This window comes from Coturnix japonica, chromosome 1 (assembly GCF_001577835.2).
Source record: "Coturnix japonica isolate 7356 chromosome 1, Coturnix japonica 2.1, whole genome shotgun sequence".
NCBI lineage: Eukaryota > Metazoa > Chordata > Aves > Galliformes > Phasianidae > Coturnix > Coturnix japonica.
The window spans coordinates 88,325,483-88,338,115 of record NC_029516.1 but is presented as its reverse complement, the minus strand read 5'-3'; positions in this window follow the sequence as shown (position 1 = coordinate 88,338,115).

Here is a 12,633-nt window from a genome sequence, read left to right as displayed (position 1 = left end):
CCTATGTATTAGCAGGCACAGAGTTTACATACGGCCAACTGGTTCACTTCTGCTGCTGACACGTTACTCTTAAGTTCCTTTGTAACCTGTTATCCCTCCCTAAATCTGCTGATAGGAGTGTTCAGCAGCTTTAATCGTTATTTGATATTCGTGTCATTACTGCTTAAAATGTTAATCATTTAGAGCATTTGCAGCAACTCAGTAAGTCATGGAAGTCCAGTGTGGGAAGTCTTCAGAAAGTACCAGTTCTAAAAATGGTTTTCCTTTTTTTTCCTAAATGCAAGAAATAATAATAATAATAAGGCCATGATCTGACAACCATCCTTTATCAACAAGGCTGGTTTTGCTTAAGGCTTCTGTATTGTGAACTTCCTAACATATAGCTAGGAAAGTCTGCTTCTATAAATATCAGAAGGTGGGGTGGTGGTTGTTGTTGGGCATTATTAAAACAACAAAACCAGTTAGCAAGTATTACAGCAGCTTAAGTTCTCAAGGGAGGAAAGATGTAACAACCAGTTTAGAAGAAATACAGTGATACATTCCCCATCTATTCTGTAGTTCTGCAGATCAGGAGTGCTCTCAACTGTGAATGGAGTTTTAACTAAAGTGACTGCAAACCAGTGGGACTCCCAGGACAAAATCCAAACTAACCCTTTAAAAATATATTCAAAAGTGATCAAAGATGAATATGCCTTGCATTGTTTGGCATGGAGGAGTCTTTAAATAGCAACCAGTGGTAGTTATGAACTTGAGTATCTTTTGGCATCTGTCTCACATTCTACTGAAATTATCACCCCATTAAACTGGTTTTAGAGTCACTTCTTAACTGAGTTCAGGTGCTGGAGAACAGCCATTTCATTTTCATCATTCATCTGGTAAAGCAGCAGAACTTTCACCAATGTGTAAACAGCTGAGAAATGCAATTGGACTGGTATATTGAAGGTATTTGGTGATCTTTAATCTCAGCATAACTGCTGCCCGTTAGGGGTGCAGTAATGTGCTTGACAAAACACATGAGAGAAGACAAGATCCTTAATGAGTTTTGGCTGAGTTGGGTATGCTGTACACAGTGTTGTTCAAACTGTCTCAGGCTTCCTGTCAATTAACAAGGAAGAAAATGCCACAAAGTACGCTAGCTGTCTGTCAACCCGCAGAAAGTTTTCTCAAAGACAGTCTTTGATTTGTGAGTCAACCACTATTAAGATGGAGTAACAACCCAGTCTAGAAGAAACAACATGGAGCACTGTTCTCCTGTTACTTCTAGTATAAAAACATTAATCTTGAACCTAAGGCTCTAGTTTATCAGGACTGTGGTTATGCATCTCTGGAAGCCTGAAAGTGTTGTGGAGACAGTTATGGAATTTGGTTTCTGAAGAGTGTTTGGAGTAGATGATGGTGAAAGAATACATGGAGATGTTGTGACTGTATCTTAGCTGACCTTATTCATGGAAATAAGAAGGGTTTTATTTTTAGAGGGCAAGCTTCACCATGTAGGTCTCTAACCTGTCTCTTCCACTTAGCAGACTGGCCAGTCTGCTGGCCAGTAATGTCTGGGAAATTTGCAGAGAAGTTACTTGACCTGTATTACACATGGTAAACAAGGTAGGTAGTCCTGGTTAGAATAGTGGGCAATGGCATTTCAGCTCTCTAGAAGGTGCATGGATTTTGTGTTGTGTTGCTATCAGAGAAATGTCATTTGGAACAGTTTTGTGCCTGAAAGACCCCTGTGGGAAGGCACAGTGATCAGCCTCAGATTGACAGTGCAGTGCCTTCTCCATTGGAAGGCAAAATTGCCTCTGTGTTTGATCTCAGAAAATATAAGAGAAGTCTGAATACGGGACAGCAATTTTTAGGGAAAATGTCAAGGAATCATTGCAACAGCTGTCCTACACAGCCCTCTCAGAGCTGCTGAGTAGTCATGACAACTGTAGTTGTCAAGCATTAGCATGGGATATCATTCCAGAACTGTTCTGCAGACCTTAAATCATGCTATGGACTGACAATTGCAGAACTAGTAGTGTTGTATTAGGCGAAATCGGACCCTCGGTTTGTAACGTGATAGGCCCTCCCCTGCTGGGTCATGCATATGTAAAAAAGATAAGGATGAAACTGGATACCTATATAAGGGACCCTCACATTCCAATAAACGCCATTTTACAGCTCACCATAATGGTGTAACAAACAGCCGTGACTTGGTCGGGGCCGTCGATACACATTCACAAAGGGACTAGACTTTCCAGGTTACCAGATCGAGGTAACATAGTAGATAAGAAAATACACATCTGGAAGCCTCTAATCTACAGGTGATAACTAAAGATTCAGTTTAGTTGCTTAATAGTGTTATATGTAATAACTGATTGCTGAGAAAGTACAGTTACTCTAGAGACTAAATTGCCTCTATTCTAATAAAGACTTGCTTGAGTTCTTCCATGAGTCAAGATAAAGACTGAAGATTTGCAAAGATAATAGCAGAAGATAGACTTTCAAAAAGGTTTTCACACATGTTTTCTAAGTGTATTTTCTGCATATGGAAAAAATGCTCTTCAGAGCTCCAGCTTCTCTGATTTGGTATTGTTGTGAATATTTAAGCATTTATATGGTTTGAAGTAATAGGTTCAGAAATGAAGACATGAATAGTATTCTTGATTTATAGGTAAAAAAACAATCAACAAACAGAAAATATGTTTTAAGGGATGAACTGCTTCTAAGGGAAGTCCATATGAAGATACTAAGAAGTTTTCATCACTTGCCCTGTTTCTCTTTCTTGACACAGTGTGCTTCTTTTCTTCCCTCATTTACTCCTGATTCCTGTTCTCACTTTACTGCATATTTCCTTCATTCCCTGTGCTTGCTACAGTGCAAACACATGGTGAAGCTACTGTGGCTTGACAAGTTAAATGGCATCAGCTGTGCCATCACTGTTCATGCCCCTGCCACAAGCCAAATGCAAAGGCAAAATTCTGTCACATATCTGGGAACACACAAACCAGACTTTGCACCAGCACAGCTGTCATGCAGCAACTTGATCATAAGCCTTCTTGTGTATCATAAGGTTCTTGTGTGGTAGACACAATAATGTGCAATGTGGAAGTCAGCTCACTGCAAGCTCTAATCAGAGTGGCCACCACATACATAATAACGAAGCTGACAAACTTCCTGTAGCTGTGATGCTCTTTGAGCTAGTGGTCTCAGGTGGCTTTGGGTTTTGTGAGCATATTGAGGGAGAAGCACTAGCTTCCAGGGAATGCTCACTAGAAACCTTCCTGTGCAGAAAGGTTAGCATATGATAACAAAAAATCTGAAATACTCCACAAGTCTCACAAGTACTTTTCTTACCATATGTGCTCTGCATGCTGCAGAACTGAAACATCACGCTTTCTAAAGATTACGCCAACGTCCTGAGCTACTCAGGGTCAGTATTCCTTTACTGAACTGGCCTGCTACCAGGACAGTATAGCCTGGTCAGGGCAGTGTTCTTTAAAACAGGCATTAGCTAGCAGTGCAGATTACCCTGGTGGAATACAGGCTGAGATTATGCATTTATATTTCTCCTGGTAGCTGAGCTGGTTTGTTTAGAGCTGACTTAAATTGAGTGCAGAAGACTGCAGTGTATCACTAGATGCTCTCAGTGTGCTTAGTCTCACGGTGTATCTTTTAGACCATCCCATTCTTAGGATGGGGGAAATTAGGCGCAGCAAACTACCCGTGCCACTGTGTCTGAGAGGCTCAAGTTTAATTCCCCTCTGGAATCCCTCATCACTTTGACCTGCAGAATAAATCTACAGAACCTGCTTAATATAGTTAAAATCCCAACGGCAGTTTAGTCATTGATAAGGCTTTACAAAATGTTATAACATTACCTACCTGATAATTTTATTCCTGACTTCTGATACAGTGAGAGAGATACACTCATGTACATCCAGCACAGTCGTGGGAGTAAGCTCCTTCAAGAATATTGGTGACAGTATGATTTTACAGACTGGGTGTTTTGTTTTTAAAGGGAGGAGAGAAATAACCACAAGATAAATAACTCCTCTCCTCCACTTTCCTTGTGCCAAAAAAAAGCCACCCAAAAAAAACCCAAACAACAACAACAACAACAACAAAAAAACACAACAGAAAACAAACCAATAGTGAAAAACAATAATAATAAAGATCAGCAAGTATAATAACAGAAAACAAGCGGAGTCTTTTCCAATCTTTCTTTTTTTTTTTTTCTTTTTTCTTTTTCCTTGCTCGCTTTTGCCTCTCAGGGCGAGCGAGACTGCCTTAGGACTCTCCTTTTCTCCTTGTCTTGATATGATTAAAGTAGGAGTGGCAGTGTGTTTCCAGAGGACTGGAGAATGTTATGAAGATTGTGCTTGGAAGGGAGGGTCAGTGTCACATTAATGTCAGTCTGTGGCACAACAAATGTCTCATGCGCTGTGTAAGACAGAGGGTCTTACTTTAGCTACAGTTATTAACTAGCCAGAAAAACTAGGTACTAAATTGTTGTTCTTGTGGAATGGAACTTCTTAATGCAAGAAAATGCTTCTAAACTATTGCCAGTCTCATTTTCAGACTCAGTAATTCCCAGCTTCTCTCTGTATTTACTATTCCACTGTCTTTTAAACTTGGCCTTAAAAGTTCACATCAGTATGCATCCAGGCCATTAGACCTCCATAACAGGATTTTATCCCCTTCCCCCAGCCTCTCTTCCCACTTGTGACTTCAAGAAATTTTAAAAGTGCATTTGGCATGCTTTCTAACCTTGACTTTTGAACATTCAGGCCAAGCACTCAATCATTACCATATAAGTTCGTACCCTTGACATGCCATGAGTAATTGATCTCAGCTCTCAATTATTATGTTAAGCTTATATGGATTTAGAAGGATGAGATCCTTCCTAATTAACCTCAAGTTTTTTTTATAAGATTACACTCAAGATTGACATTGACAGTTTGTAATGTCTCTAAATTTCAAGGAAGCTCTTCATAAATTGCCGCGCTAAGGCTTCAGTTTTATTATAGAAACAGATTACAAAACCCACCAAAAATTATCAAAACAGGAAAGAATTTTATTAGCAACTGTAACAGGGATGGAAGATGTGTTAGACTCTATGGGGACAATGTTTGAAAGAACACTAATGAAAAACATTCAAGAAAGGCTGTTTTTCATGCTAATTAATATGAACTAAGCTTCACTCATCAAAAAAATAAAGACAAGGTAACATAATAAGTGGGTCTGCAGGTGGTAAAACACATGAAGCCTATCTTCCCTGTCTCTGAGCCTGGTGATTGGATTCATTTGCATCTGAGAAGGTCTTTAATGAAGGGCTTGCTCTGGGATGAACCTTGTATACTTGGTATACATTGTATACATATACATATGGTATATATACAATGTATATATCTTGCATGGGAATTCTATGCTGTACTCTAAATTCTGTTATGGTTGTCCCACTGTGGCACTTGTCTCTCTAGCTATGTCCATCATTATTATTATTATTATTATTATTATTATTATTATTATTATTATTATTATTAAACTTAGGAAGTACTTCAGAGTGCTGTGCTCCTCTTAAAATGTGGTTTTGCAGCTTTCAGAGGATTGTCTGGTCAGGGTCAGATCCACAGTCAGTGTTACTCTATAAGGGCAGCGATGGTTGAATTAACACAAAATCAATCAATCTTTTTTATTTCACACCAGCTAAGGTGTTAGCTGTAAAAATGTAACTTTTTTCTTCATTTTTTTGCATTTCTATAATAATGGCTCTTCTTGGTGTTACAAGGAACTTATTTACTAAAAGCCTGAGAATCTAGAAGCCAACTATCTGCTATACGCTGACAGGATCATACTCCTGTCAGGCTCAGAGAAAATGGGGCTGATGTTAGCAGTGTGACCGAAATGGATGATGCTATGATGTGTCACACTGCAAGCAATGTGGCATTTTGTATGGCATGGGATAAACAAGTACAGGCACTGAGGAGGATACCTCATCAGCTGGTTATAGCAGAGCTATTGCTGGAAACAGCAATGAGACTTGCTATTTGAAATGGGGAGTTGAATATCAGTATTTGGTTAGGGAGGAATGAATATAGATTCAAACAAAATGAGCATTCTCGTGCAGTGTCATTTTTATTTTAGACTGATTAATGTGACCTTTTCTATCTTTCTAGACAGGGCAGTTCTTCCTTCTCATTAAGATTAGGGCATGGTCTGGCAGTGAGGCTCCCCTTGTGTGCCACAGAAAGAGGAGCAGAGAACATTAGTTCGCACTGAGAAGAAGATATTTAAACTCTTCCACAGAGATGTTGATAAGAAGAGTTGTTGATGGACAGCTGTTTCCAACATTATGGTCATACGTTTGAAACCTAAGGGAATCAGATACCAGTGTCCTCATATCTACTGGCATGGTAATTATATATGACAGTCTTATCATACAGTGTTATCAGCATTTTGAAAGTATGACTTAAAGATGGAGATACGATAGTCCCCTACAGTTCAGCACCATGCAGCAAAAACATTTAGCACAAAAGATAAATTTTGAGATTGCAAATATATAGGGGTAAGACCTCAATAATATAAAGCAAAGTAATTTTTAAAATGTTATATACCAAGAAAGATAAATGTATTCGAATTGTTATAATGGCTCTGTAATAGACACAGAAGTCTTACTGTGATATCACCCTTAAAAGGTTGGTTGCTGTTCCCCACAGTTTTACTGATTAGTATTGTTATCAGTGAAGATTCCCACTGAAATTAATAGGATTAAATGTGTTGGTGGAGCCTGACCCTTGAAGTTTTAAGAACATTTGCAATATTGCCAGTTTCTGTCTGTGCAAGTGCTTACATGATCCATTTCACTGTCATATCTGAATGCATCAACAGCTTTTTTTTTTCTTTCCCCCAGCCAATTCTGGTTTTACCACTACAATGTCTAAGTGAAAGCAGTTTAGAAAACCAAATATGTCATTTAGAGTGAAATAAAAATCAATAGCACACAAAATTCTGGGAAACCCATTCTCCAGGAACTATGCATATATATTTTATCTACTTGATTATGTAGTTCAATAATAATCTATGCCAACTTGTGCTATTGAGATGCTTTCCTGGCTCCTCAACTCATTCCTCATCAATTCTTTATACTCTATTATAAATGACTGTGTAGTTCCCCTCCCTCCTACTTTCCAGACTATATTAACCCACTTAGATTTTGACACTCATTCTCATCCTTAGTTTTAATCTGCACATAATGTACTGCCATTGTTTTTGATAGCAAAATACCGCGATTATCTCTATGTACATTGAATATATAACAATCCTTCCTTTCAAGAATCAGGCATTACTTAGCTGACCAAGGATATTTCTGCCTCACCAATTAAACTGTTGTAAGCAAAAAAAAAAAATGTGCAGAGAAGCAGCTTCTTGGTCATATCTGAATAAGAACTAGATTTCAACAGATTCTCTTGAGCTGTACTATACAGTCTTAACAGGGTCGAATACAGTAGCGAAGTTGGTACTTAATACCCAGTTTTGAAGACAAATGTAGGACAAACAGTATAATTTTCCCCTTTTTGATTTATTCAAATGAATTGGCTTGACTGAAAACATAGCCGTGACAGTTACAAATGGATCAAAGCCTGATATTTTTTCTGGAATAGAACCTCGAATGTTGTAAAGAAATAAAGTACCTCTCTTAATGCTGTAGACTTTCACATACTTACAACAGCACAGGATCTGCCTTATTGCTGAAAACAAATGTGCCAAAATTATCCATGTCAAGAGTTCTAGATCAGCACCTTTTCATACCTGCAACCTAAATGTCTACTCCAGATAGGCAAAATATTTCTGAACTACTCAGAGGCTGATTGCAATCTTCAAAAGTGACTGTCTGAGCCACTTTCTTTTTTCAATATCTGTAATGAGTTTCTGATTTTAATTTAGCAGAAACATAATATTCAGTAGACTGATGGAGCATGTCTAAGAATCTTGACATAGACATCCTTTTTATCTCCTTCAGATTTGGAGTTATTCATTTTCTCCTCAGAATTACAAGCCCTCCTTCCAGAAGGGGTCTTGAAAAGGCAATAAGTGTTATCAAAGATTTATCTGAAGAATAATATACTACACTGGCCTCAATTAGAGAATGAGCATCAGTTTAGCTCTCTTCAGATGAAGCATTTCTTCCACCTTTACTTATGAAAGGGAGCAAAATTGCTGTTTCATCTCCCTTGTGTTATCTGTGATATATAAGACATCTCAAAGGAAATTTACATCAGCCTGTTATGACTTTATACCTCCCCTATCAAATAATGGCCTTGAGTATGGAACAGAGACCTGAGGGAAATATGACAGAGAGGAAGAGAGCCAAGTAATTAATAATATTTATAATACTTCCTACATGCAATAACCTATGATGAGGTTAGTTCCTTTTTTTTTTTTTTTTTTTTACCTCCAGTATTTCTTTGCATAGAAATTGTTGCATCCATATATGTACAAATATAAAAGTACATCTAAAAGTTGTATGGAGAGGATTCCTTGTTTCAATGGGTTTGTTCAGATTCTGACATAAGTTTAAGGATGTTTTTGGAGTATAAGAAGAAATAGAATCCATTTCATTCGCTACTACACACTCTGATTGCACATGGAATCTTTGTACTCTCTAGACCTGTAGATCTCTAGACCTTGCTCATCTATTAGTACGCAGCAGAGAACTTGGCTGCTTTGCTAACAGCAAGCATACTTCCTTAAATACACCCAAAGAACTGAAAAAGAGATATAATTGCTACAACATTTATGTCTAAGGTAAAAATAACTGAGATAAAATATTTTGAGTGTAATAAATTAGTGGGTTACGAGACCACCACATAAATAATACTGAAGGAAAAAACAGTAGAAAATATAAGTGGGATCACTTGAGAAGAATATGCAAACGGAATAGCAGATTACTCTATTTTGAGTAAGCTCTGTATTAAGGAGGATACTACTTAGCATAGAGGGGACAGTATCTGGCTTTGAGGACATGGCAACTGATGTAAAAAGTCAGCATGTCAAGTTATGCTATTAAGTGGAGTTGATTTTATGGTAGGCTTTTCACACAGGTGAGGTTACCTGGTTTTTAATTACTGCAGACAGAACGTCTTAACATGGATTCACTGGAGGACATATCAGTTGTCATTTTGCTGGTTTCAGTAAGTGCTCTGAGGTCTCAGTTGTTACTGCCTGCAAAACATGCATTGTAAATCTTATCCTATGTGAATATCCTTGGTTATTGATTCTTCTGTGAGCTTGGCAGGCCTGTCAATAAAGAAAGAAAGGGAAAAAAAAAAAAAAGACTTAAAAGAAAATCACTGTCCTTGCCTTGTGCTGTAACCTGAACAGCTCTTGGGAAAGAGTCCAGTATAGGCACAGCAGCATAGTTAATTAAAGCAGTAACATCATTAGAATACTAGTTCAAACACTGGTTCTGTGTATATTAGAGAAGCATTGCAATGGCATTGCTTCTGTTACTTGGTTTAAATTTTTCTGGGATTACATACAATCTGGGGTAAAAGCAGGAATACTAAACCAGTCACCAAATACCTGAACTAAACCTGAGCAATTTTTAGGGAAAACTATTCATACTGTCAGAAAAAACACACTGTTGTTAGGTTATGTAGGCACCGGAAGCCTGAGGAAGCTGTTCTGAGAAGGCTCTTGTATGGAGTTCAGACTTCTGCTAACTTGTGATCCACAGCAAGGCAAAGGGATCTGAAAACGACTTGCTTTCCTGGATCCACACAAACAGATCAGTCTTTGTAGGTCAGGTTCCTCTATAGTCTGACATGGCACCCTGGTTTATTACTTTATGTCACAGCTTTATTGGCCATTGCTTTTTGAATGTTTTAGTCAGATGCAAACTGGGAACACTGAGCAGATCATTTTTTCTCTTTCGGATATCATTAATTAAGTTTAGGGTGCATGACATACAGAACTGAGCTGAACCTCTGCTCCAGTCTCTGCCCTAATTTGTATGGAGCAAGGTTCTCCCAGTGTTTCTGCTTAGATGTCATAGAAAAAATATAGTGCTGACTGAGAAATATGACATTTCTTTTTCAACACTGTTAAAAACTGGAATAATGACATTTTCAACACTTAATCCAATGCTAGTGTAAATAAAATGTCATTCACTGTGTCTTGCACTAATTGAGAATCTGAGAGAACAATTTGAAAAATATATAGATATTAAATAGCAAACGTTGACATCTGCCCTCACATGCATACAGTGACTGTGCTGAAAGATTCATAACTAAACAAGTATAAATCTTGGCCCTTGTGAAATTATGATAGAACTTACCTAGAATAATATTGGCAAGAATTCGATGCAGTGCAATCAGCAAATTTGTACCTTTCTTGGATTTGAAAAAGCAAAATATCTAGACTGTAGCCTCATGCCTGCAACCTGTGATTTAATTAGCATTTTTATCACTTAGGACCTTATTGTCATGGTTCATCCACTTTGGTATAGGGAACATAAAAATAGCTATTGACACTGCAAACCTAGTGTGAGCTCACTTTGCTGCTTCAAGAATATGATATCCATTGTGAGCTTACGGAAGGAAATGAACTTTCGGATTTTCTCATCAGAAAGATGGAAAAACATCAATCAAAGCAAAATCCTAAGAGAGTCATCCCTTTACCTTTCAAAACTGAGACTGACTTGGAATTTCTGCTGATCTATAAAGAAAAAAGCACCCCAGGTCTCTGGGAGAAGCTGTTTATATGCTGTCTGAAGCAGGCACAAAGATCACCAAACTCACAGGGAACTTAAGCATACATGCCAATGAAAAGTGACAGAGTAGCACCTTTTTTGAACTTTATTTGAGGTTTCTCAGATATGTATATCCGAGCCTCATATACCTCTAAGGCCATATTCAGGACTGATCCTCCTGGGTCCTCATATTTTGTGTATAGGTACAATTACATTCAAGAACTGCCCCTTGCTTTGGGCAGACATTCAGCTCATGATTTCTTTCCATCAAAAAGCTGAGAACACTTCTCATATTCACTTCTCCTCAGAGGATCTAAGCTGCTTAGAAATTCATGTTACTTCCCTCCCAGAGAAGAAGCTGTTATTGCTTATTATTTCTTACTAGAAATGGAAACCTGATTGGGGAGCTGTGTAAGGGAAAATGTTTTCCTAGCTGTTCTTTATTTATGCGTTTTCCACTGGAAAGCCTCCAGTGTTTTGGACTGACCCTTCCTGACATTGAAGTGTTTCTGATGAAAAAAATATTGTTAAGCAAAAATTTTACAAGGGTTTTGTCCAAGTTTTCCACTTACTTCTTTTGGTTATGCTTCGGAGGTCACCTTCTGCAGTCAACGTGTGGAGCTGCTGCTGGACAGCAGAGGGAGGTAGTGCTCAAAAGAGGAAGGAAGGCTTGGACTGCCTCCACAGCACAGCCACCACCAGTAACCACTCAGTGGTTAGTGTTTAGACCAGCAGCAGCCCTCCACTGGAAAGAAATAAGAATTATAACTAAATTAGTTTGGTCCATTATGTGTGGATGAGCACCAGTGTAAATAATTGGTAGCTCATCACCCCTCTGCACTTCTCTGTTGGCCAACAGCAGCAGTGGCCTCCTGAAATGGGCCCTGCTAACTTTGCTGGTTATCCTGGCAGTAAGCCTGTTCTCTTGTTGGCAATTCTGCTCAGGTAGCGACCTTGCTGGGTTACAGAAGCATGCTGTACCGACTTTGACTTTATTAAGGTGTGCCCTTTATTGAGAGTGTGTTTAGTGCATGTGTTGGGTCTCTAATTAAAATGCTAAAATATGGTTCCAGGAGAAAGTTTAACAGATTATTATCTTTCCTGCACAGAAGAAAGAGAGTGCTAGGACATATCTGTTTAAAGTGACTGTGCAAATGACATTTTGATGTTCCATATTTATAGTATTTTCCGACAGTAACTTGCATATTAAGGGCTAGATTATACCAGAGCTGCCCCAGAAAGAGATCAAAGAATGAATATGTGTCATGACTACTCTCCTCAGCCATCAAGCCTGTACCCTCCTTGCTTGCCCTGGTCAGGTAGCCATTTTGACCAAGATAGCCACAATACCAACTTCTTCCATGCTGACCTACATATCCCTGGCAGTGCAGCTTTTAGCCCATTCTTTTCAAGTAAGCCAGAGTAGGGTCAGTAATGTCTGATCTGAAACCCAGACTCTCATTTTAACTAACTTGCCTTAGTTTCTACTAGAAATTTTTTGCTTGTTTCCACAGCAGGAAAACAAAACAAAACAAAAAAACAGCTGACCTCTGTGTTTAAAAATCAAATTGATATAGTTAGAAAAGACTTAGAGTTCCCACCCACCTTGTGTTGAATAATATTATTCAGGTTTTCTTTGCATTTTCTTACATTAAGCAGTTTCTAATATAAGGAGGCAAAAAGAAGAGGACATAATAAGCGAGCATATTGCCTTTTGAAAGAGATAGCACTACAGTTTTGCAGTAAGGTCAGATTTTGGGTTATTTGTCCTAAAATAGATACTCTATTTGATGTTAAAAGGCCACTTAGTGAGAAAAAGAACTCTCAGGTATTTCACTAGGTGTTAGAGAATGATATCAAACAGTTGCAGCCCTATCTTTATCTCAGATGTATTTTTTTGT